This window comes from Brienomyrus brachyistius, chromosome 7 (genome assembly GCF_023856365.1).
Source record: "Brienomyrus brachyistius isolate T26 chromosome 7, BBRACH_0.4, whole genome shotgun sequence".
Taxonomy (NCBI): domain Eukaryota; kingdom Metazoa; phylum Chordata; class Actinopteri; order Osteoglossiformes; family Mormyridae; genus Brienomyrus; species Brienomyrus brachyistius.
Genome location: NC_064539.1, coordinates 5,033,915 through 5,043,551, shown reverse-complemented (window position 1 = coordinate 5,043,551; position 9,637 = coordinate 5,033,915).

Here is a 9,637-nt window from a genome sequence, read left to right as displayed (position 1 = left end):
CTCATGTGTGTGTGCGTTTTATTATCATATGAAACTGTGTATTATGTTTATATTACGTTGTGGGGCACGATGTCATAAAAACTTATTTTGACGTTGTGGGGACCATTTTTTCAGGTGCCCACAAAGACCTGTGCATGCAATCAAAAAACTAAAAATGCCAAAAGTTTCGTATTTTGTTTGGTAACTTATGGTTAGGATTAGGGCTGGGTAGGGGTTATGGTCGTTAGGTTTAGATTAGTTTTCCTCATAGACATGAATGGAGAGTCCTCACAAAGATACAATTACAAACCTGTGTGTGTGTCTGTGTCTGTGTGTGCGTGTGTGTGTGTAAACATTTACCTGATAATCTTTTGGCACTCTATATCAATTCCAAGTAGTCTCATGTGTAAATTAATCCTTCAATTAATATCTGGCCACCAATACTTTGTAATGATGAAAATGTGTAATCCGGTAAAGTGAGAGTATGATTGATTCTTGGACTGGGCGAGACAACACTGAACTCATGGGCTCCACATAAATTTCCCAGTGAGTTGTGAGTAAGTCCCGGCGCCAGTGGGGAATCTGCATTTCCCCTCCGATAGCTGGACCACTTTGGACATTTACAAGATCAAACAGAATCTCTTTGAAGGCTGGGCTGCCTTATAGCTAAGAATCAAACTATACTGTAAAAATTAAGGTGAGGAGGGGGTTCATGTACTTGCTAGATTGTTGTCATTTAATACTCGTAGCCTTGGCGTCGCTATATAATTGGACACGCTGACAACTAATGAATTTTAGGAAGCAATACAGTAATGCAATATTACCTTAACTCTTGATGACTGAAATTTAATTGCCATTTTTATTGACCTGGCGACAAAAAATATACGTACACATGCCGGCGTTAGTACCTTTCACTTGTTAACCGTTCACGTAGTACCGTTCACGTTGTGCTTTTAAAAAACTGCGCGTTTAAAGACTTGATCCGTATTCGGTCTTGGAGTCACGTCAAGTTTGTATAATATAAACATGATTACTGTAAAACGACCAATTTACTATCAGAGCGATGAATAGCCAATATTTAATTTGGGTATCAACAGCATATGTTTAAAGCATATATCCCTTTCTTATGTTTGGATATTTCGTATAGACGCCAACGCAGAGCCGCTTCTGTCAATCCAAATTTTTCCAATTCAATTTAAAGGTTTAAGTTTAATACCAGAAACTGTAGCAGTGGAAGCACTAGAAAAAAAACTTGGACTACCTATTTCTTTCAAAATAAAAATTTGCCAGAAACAATATCTGTAATCAGCTGTAAAAAAATATCATAAACGCTAAGTGTCTGCACTGTGACAAAAATATATAAATTGCAATACATATATTGATACAAGCGAACCAGAATGTATCTTCATACCTGTAGGAATAAACAGTAAAACAGAAAAACATATGGTTAAATTACCAGATACTCCCAAAAAAACAGAGGGGTACCCGGTTACTGTAGTTGGGACAATTTGAAATTGCAGCTATATCTGAAAACATTTGTAAACAGTTTAATTCCAACCAATACAGTAACGTTGGTCAGATCATTTTTGTAAAATTTTATGCGATAGTTTAATTTTCCAAATTCAATATAAACATGTCTATGCGACTTACGATTAAGAAATTACTTGCAGTTCTCCATATAATCAGTACTTTTGCCATGTTCTTTTATAGACCTGTGTAGTATTTAAAAATGTACTTAGAACTGTGGCCAATTGTGGAATTAATGTAGGTTAAATGACGCTTTCCTTACCTTGACGCGATGCTTGCCATGATGAAGTGATAGGAGGATGTTGTTGTTGCCATTAATAATAATAATTATTATTGTAATAATAAATAATAATAATAATATTATTAATAATAAATATAATTGTAATAATAATGATAAATATTATTATCGGTATTATTATTATCGTTATTATTATTATTATTAATAATAATAATAATAATAATAATGACGATAATGAGGGTAGGATTTAAAGAAAATGAAATTAAACTGAATTTAAATTAAGTTTGAGCTAACGAAACATTTACTAAGTTAAAGCCAGATTGGTCTTATATGTGCCCCTTGTCTCTTTAAAATTTTATATAAGTTTAGCATACATTAATACTGGGGGACTAATTATTATATAATAAAATACTTGATATTATTATATAATAAGCTTGTTGATAAACTTTATGCATTTTAAAAAATAGAGCATCATTTACTAATAGAAGTCATATAAACTACCATATGGTTTATTAGAAAATGTAAATAACCTCTGTTCATGAGATATGTTTCTTTGTATGATATATTTTGATCCTAGTGTCTAATGCTTCCATGCTTATCGGTGATGTTATTGCAGTCTGTTATGCTCTGCAGAGAAATTGTGTGCGACATGGTTTAAGGATTACAAACCATTTCACCCTATGGTAGCCAGCAAACAGCGCTTTCACACCGCAGGAACTTTTTCTCAGGAACTGTTCTCGCCGCAAGATCTCGGCCCGACTGTAGTTCGTCAGAGGCTGTTCGGAACCTTTTTTAGTACCTTCTCTAGACTAGGTACTTTTAGTCCAAACAGGAACTGCTGGGGAGACAGAGCAATACCTTTGCTGATAGGTTGACCATAAGCATCGCTCCTAACGTAGAAGTTACGAGGAAGTGCTGGAAAAAGAGATAAAAGTAGCAGAGGAAAAGCTCAGCAGATGTATTGTTTTTGTACTTCTGTTACATTCAGTGCATCAGTGAACAACCTTTCGCTTGCGTCTCCATATTTCTGCAACTGAAAATTCGATCGATAACCAATATATTTTTGTTTAATGTTGACGGTGCTGGCGGTGAAACTTCCGAGGCCTTTTATATCGCTTTTTATTATTTTGAGAAATGAAAGATCGACCTGCTGGTCAGGTTTAATAATGAATTATAAAAATAAACGGTTGTGTCCCCTTTTGATCTAAATCAATTTCCCAGCAACTAACCAACAACTAACAAAACGACTTGTTCATCTTTCATTTTTTTGCGGTGGCGATATAGTTACATATTAGATTACGTGTGAAATTTAACTTATGAGCTTGTAAGGTTTCCCGTGCTTATTTAGCATAAAGGTCTCAGTTCCTGTTGTGCGGTGTGAAAGTCATACGGAAGTTGCAGGAGTCACAAAAGTCCCAGGTAGAGACAGCCCTGTAACTTGTAAACAGTTCTGGAACTTCGGTGTGAAAGTGCCCAGTAATACACACATGGGGTTCTGAATGCAGGTCATGGGATCTTAAAGGGTTATCACAATGAAGCTGTGAGCTCACTTACCTTCTATGGCAACTAGGTTTTCATACACTCCATATACTGAACATTTGAATAAGGTACCTACTTGGATTGTGATTTTGCACTGCAGCTAGCGAACAGTGACGTTTCTTTTAGGACCGAGACCAGAGTTTTATGCCTGCTTAGATGCTGAATGTCAATGATGGGTGAGAAAAATCCATTTATTTTAAATGTAAGGTTTACTAGCTTTAATGGAAAAAACTTTATTTATCCCACAAAAAGAAATGTGGGTGTTGCAGCAGTGAATACAAAATATAAGGTACAACAATTTACACAGTTTACAGTTCTTAGCACAGGCAATAACACATTGAAAATGGAATAATAATGATATCCATTCAGAAGAGCCTGAGGTCAAAGCAGTGTTCCAAGAGAACCTTCTGAAAGGTTATGCTCAGTCTTTGTCTTCTAGGTATAAATCAATAAGCATAATTTTTTTTTACAGTGAATTATATCTGGCACCACCTAGTAAGAAGGCATTCAGAGCAATGTGTCGTCTGGTGTCAGCTGACACAGTACAATCTGCTTTCTCAGATAATAGAAGGGCAAACCTCCCTCGTGTAAACTAAAAAGGTATTTCTGATATAGTGACCAGAATATCGACATTCTTTAAGTACTGGTAGATACCATATGGCTACGTTTATGTGGGGTGGCTTCCTGTTGAGACTCATGGACTACATTTTACCCCCGTGAAGCCCAATCATGAAATAGAGAGAGAATGACAACTGTTTATATTCAATGCAAAATAATTGTTTGTAAATAAGGTTAGAAAGACAAGATGCCACTGTCACCCGTAGTTTGACACGTAAGCATTTTTTTCAGATTCTTATGCAAAAGATTTGATATAACAGGGTTCTGTTAATTTCATTCATATTGCCATAAATGTTCATTTATTTTGCTGTCTTTATTTTCTAATTTAGAGAATCCCCCAGAATGTTCACTTTTGTGTATTAACATATGCAGTCATCAGTATGTAGAGTGTTCATCTTAAAATCCCTACGGAATTTGTATTTGGATTTAAGATGTGTACGTTCTTAGTCATACACATCTGATGTCACTCCTGTGGTTGGAAGGTTGGAGGTGCAAGGTGGCTAAATGTCTAGCTTTGCCTTTTAACTTCTGCAGTACACATGATACTAGCCAACTGTCCCACTCCTTATGATCTGTGTTGGAAGGGGTTAGCAGGACAGGCTTCTGTGTGAGGGCTCAGGCTATCCCCTGTCACCAGTTCCAAAGCTTGCCGACTTCCCTCACCCACGAACTGCAATGATACCATATCTTGGGCATAGTTATGCTTTGGCCATTCAGCAGTGTCCCCTCACCCACAACTCCTCAGTTTTGGGGGGGCCACAGATGTGGCTAGCTGGGCAGAGGTTGACATGTTTCTGGTAACAATCACATCACACGCAGGCCTCACATTCCAGCATTGCTCCTCCCCTTCGGCCTGGACTGTCAGAGTGACCCCCCCTCTCCCAGGGACCTTCTGCGAATTGAGTGACCAGTGTCGCTTATTTTTTATTATGGTTTGTTGTTGTTGTTATTGTTTGTCAACTACAGCACCCTCATATATTTATGTTTGTGTGTATAATGATGATGATAATACTGTGTAACAGTCATTCTGATTACTAGATTTCTGGCTCGTTTTAATGGGAGTGAGTTACAGCCAATTGAAGTAAGACTTGCCATAAAATTGTTTGTCTTTATCATATCCCTTGAGAAGTTGTATTCGCTTACATTAACTAAAATCCTTTAGTTAATTGCATAGATCCACTGATTGGCTTCTTTCAACCAATATTTTTATGTTTATAATTTGTTCAGTTTCAAAAAAATATTGCCCAATAACACAGCGTAAACATGTTTTCCTTCAGATGCTCTGTGTAAACCTCATCACAACAAACATCTACCCTATTAACAAAACAAAATATCTTCACGATTAAATAAATGTGGTGTTCGTTTCTGCCTGATTATAGTAATGCAAGTACCTTTTTCCACCCATGAACTTCAGTAGATTAGGGTGCCCTCTTTTGGCAAAGTGAAGTTATTCTTGAATATCATTGAGATCCATTACTGTTGGATGGTGTTCTCATGTTGTATGGCACATTGTTTCATTTCTCCTGGTTAATTGCTGGAGCTTGCTAATATAGCCTGTGTGTGTATGTGTGTGTGTGAATGTTGAAATATAATATAATATACAATATATCCATCCATTTCCCAAACCGCTTATCCTACTGGGTCACGGGGGGTCCGGAGCCTATCCCAGAAACAATGGGCATGAGGCAGGGAACAACCCAGGATGGGGGGCCAGCCCATCGCAGGGCACACTCACACACCAGTCACTCACACATGCACTCCAATTTAGTAACTCCAGTTAGCTTCAGTATGTTTTTGGACTGTGGGGGGAAACCGGAGTACCCGGGGGAAACCGGAGTACCCGGGGGAAACCCCACGATGACATGGGGAGAACATGCAAACTCTGCACACGTGACCCAGGCAGAGACTCGAACCTGGGTCCCAGAGGTGTGAGGCAACAGTGCTAACCACTGCAATACCATGCCGCCCCATAATACAATATAGTATAATATATAAAAAAAAAAAAAAACCAGTACCAGTCAAAAGTTTGGAGACGCCAGGCTGCTTACAAAGGAGTGTGATAGTGTTGCATCATATGATCTGCCCATCTGACTTAAACCCAGTAGAAATGGTTTTAGAGGAGTTTGACCAGAGAGTGAAGGAAAAGCGGCAATGAGAGCATATATGTGAGACCTCCTTCAGGACATCTGGACAAGCATGCCAGGAGGCCACCTCATGAAACTGGCATAGAGGAGACAGTAGGGTCAGCCATTCCCTGGAGCAATTGGGGTTAAGGGCCACACTCAAGGGCCTAATGTTGGGATCACTCTGCTGACCATGGGATTCGATCCAACAACCTTCTGAATCCCAATTCACAGAGCTGCCCTGCCCCTTCAAGAAGTTATTTTTTTAAAACATTTTTTTCACTGCATAATTCCATGCATGCTATTTTATAGGTTTGATGTCTTTATTCTAAAATGTAGAGAATAGTACAAATAAACCTTTCTTTTGAGTAGGTATGTCCAAACTTGAGAGACAGCAACCTGGAAAGGCTAAGAATTGGTCTAAGCCCAAGTTTTTCACAGAATTACTCGTTTTAAATATTCATAAAAAGAACACAAAACTTTCCAAAATGTCGTCCAATTGGGAAAGTTGTGGGTAGCTAAAACCTGTTTGCAGTGGTCCTTATTTCATACAAATTATTAGCACGATTCTGAAGCTGTGATATTTAAATATCAGACCATTAAAGTTAGATTTTTGTTTAAAACAATTACGGAAAATAGGATAAGCAAATTTTCAAACAAGAACTCAGTACCAAATTTGTGGGAAATGAAAAGCCAGACCTAGGGCACCACTGATTTTGAGTAGGACTTGGGTTCAGGAGACTTTTCACGAGAGCTGTTTTTGCGTTTTTTTTATTTTAGAAGTTTTCAAAAATGAGTGAAATATTTCTCAAGAACCTGCACTTGCCAGATTTGCCTGTCTGATGTTATTCAGCATGTTAAAGTTGCTTGTTTCTATTCTGAGAGGAAGTATCTGTTTTTGCCTACCTTGTACCCAGGCATTGGGTATTCCTAACATCAATCTTTATTCATATAGCACTGTTTTAACCACAGGGTTTACAAAGTGCTTTACAGATGTTTTAAAGAAAAGAACAGAAAAGAGAATAAGAAAGGAATAATAAAATACATGCATAATTAGTTATTTAATATGTGATATTTTTAGTCAAAATTGAACAATAATTAGTCGTATGTACTCAAAACCAAAAAAGTCCAAGTATACTTAATACTAGTCTTTTCCAGATAAATATCTGTCTAACATTGTTTCATTTTAAAAGTGTGTAACTTCGTGGGAATCTCACCTTTGGACAAAATAGGTTCAAAGGTCTGTGTGACCTCAGCACCCATCTCTGTGCATTTGGAATGTAAACCTCTGTATCACCATGTATCATCAAGTTTGAAATTCTTAATTACAACATCTTTAGCAAACTGACTTCTGTCTTATGTACAATACAATAATTTTAATGACATGCTATCAAAATGAGAAGGATACTGTTATAAACATCTTATCATGGGCTATCTTGCATATGTTTTAAAGTGAACATCATAAATATATTTTCTGTTGTTTTTTCACATTTAAGAGTAAAATTCTCATAACCGCAACGTGTCCATTACTGAGTTTGGGTTCTTTGAAATAGAAATTTTAATGTTTAAAATAAATAAAAAGGAAAAAGCTTCAGTGCAAGTAAAACTACTGACAGTTACAGTAAATAAACATGTGGTATTTGGCATTCATCGATAAAAGAAGTGAAAATATTAGGGAAAAGAAATTTGTCCAAGATTAATTTTCTCATCCACCGCAAAAAATTTCAATCATTGCTTAAGTTCACAAGGAACTTACACAATCAAGGAATTTTGAAGGAGGGACACTACTGGCTGTGACACTCAAGATAGGTATCTGTCACGGGGCGGTTCGGGTGGACAGGCGATCGTGCGGGCGGTGGTTCAGAAAACCAGGCTGACGAGCAGGATCGGGGTAATCGGGGTTTATTCGGGAGAAGGAGACACGGGAGGCGAGGGACAACCAACACCATGTGCACAGATCACGTAATGACGGACAACGATCACAGGCAAGACTCAGACTTAAATACACAGGACTGATCACAGTAATCGGACATAGGTGGAAACAATCAGGGAAACACACGTTGGCAAGCAGGGGGGCGTGGCACACATGAGGAGCCGACGAGCAGGGCATGACAGAACCCCCCCCCAAAGGCGCGCTTCACCGGGCGCGCCAGGGAGGAGGCGACAGACGGAACACGGGAACCCGGACCTGGAACCAAACGGAACAATCACCGAAGCACAGGAAACAAAACTGAGACGCAGAACACGGCAAGGGACAAGACGTAAGACAGGACTTGACAAAGGGCAGGGAACGCAGAGAGACAGACTAGAAAGGGCGGAACAGAGGGAACAGGCGGAACAAAAGGAGCGGGAGTGACGGGAGGGAACGACGGGAAACCAGGAACCGAGCGGGGCAGAACAAAGGGACCAGGAACAGAGGACGGCGGGACAAAGGCAGGAGGCGGAACAGGGACAGGCGGGACAGAGACAGGAAAGAAGGGAGAGAAGGCGGGGGAACAAAGGGGAGCCCGTGGGAGCCCCAGCGGGCGACGGGAGGCAGCCGGAGGGGCCGCAGGCGGCCGGGAGGCCGGAGCCGTAGGGGACCACGGAGGGGCAGAGGAGACAGGGCGAGGGACTTGCGGAGGGGCCAGGGAGGGAGCAGGAGGGAGCACCAGGGAAGGGGACGAGGGAGCTGGAAGGGGCCAGGGCGAAGGCCCGGAGGAGGGGGGAGCCGCAGCAGGCGGCGACGTCCGGTGGGGGGCCGGAGGTAGGGGCCCCACAGGCAACTGAGGAGCCGCCGTCGGGGAACCCCCAGGCGACCGACCAGGACCCGGAGAGGGGAGCGAGGCAGGGCGACGAGGCACCGGAGGGGGACCCGCAGGCGACAGCCGACCCGGAGGGCCAGGACCCGCAGGCGCCAACCGAGCCAGAGCGCAGGCGAGGGAGGGCGAGCCAGGGGGCAGGGCGGGCGGGACCCCAGCCCTGCGTCTGTGTCCCCTTCCCCTGCGGGACACAGACAGGCCGACCCTAGGTCGGGGCCGACGCTGCCGGGGCGAGGGACCAGGGGTCACAGGAGCGGGGCCAGGGACTGGAGCGGGGCCTGGAACAGGAGCGCGGTCAGGAACAGAAGCTGGCTGCAGTGGGGGCGCCTGCCCGGGAGCTGCAGCAGGCGGCTGCAGTGGGGGCGCCTGCCCGGGAGCTGCAGCAGGCGGCTGCAGTGGGGGCGCCTGCCCGGGAGCTGCAGCAGGCGGCTGCAGTGGGGGCGCCTGCCCGGGAGCTGCAGCAGGCGGCTGCAGTGGGGGCGCCTCTGCAGGAACTGGAGCGCGGTCAGGAACAGGAGCACGGTCAGGAACAGGAGCTGGCTGCAGTGGGGGCACCTGCCCGGGAGCTGCAGCTGGTGGCTGCAGTGGGGGCACCTGCCCGGGAGCTGCAGCTGGTGGCTGCAGTGGGGGCGCCGGCCCGGGAGCTGCAGCAGGCGGAGGGAGCGCCGGGACAGGAACAGGAGCGCGGTCAGGAACAGGAGCGCGGTCAGGAACAGGAGCTGGCTGCAGTGGGGGCGCCTGCCCGGGAGCTGCAGCAGGCGGCTGCAGTGGGGGCGCCTGCCCGGGAGCTGCAGCAGGCGGCTGCAGAGGGG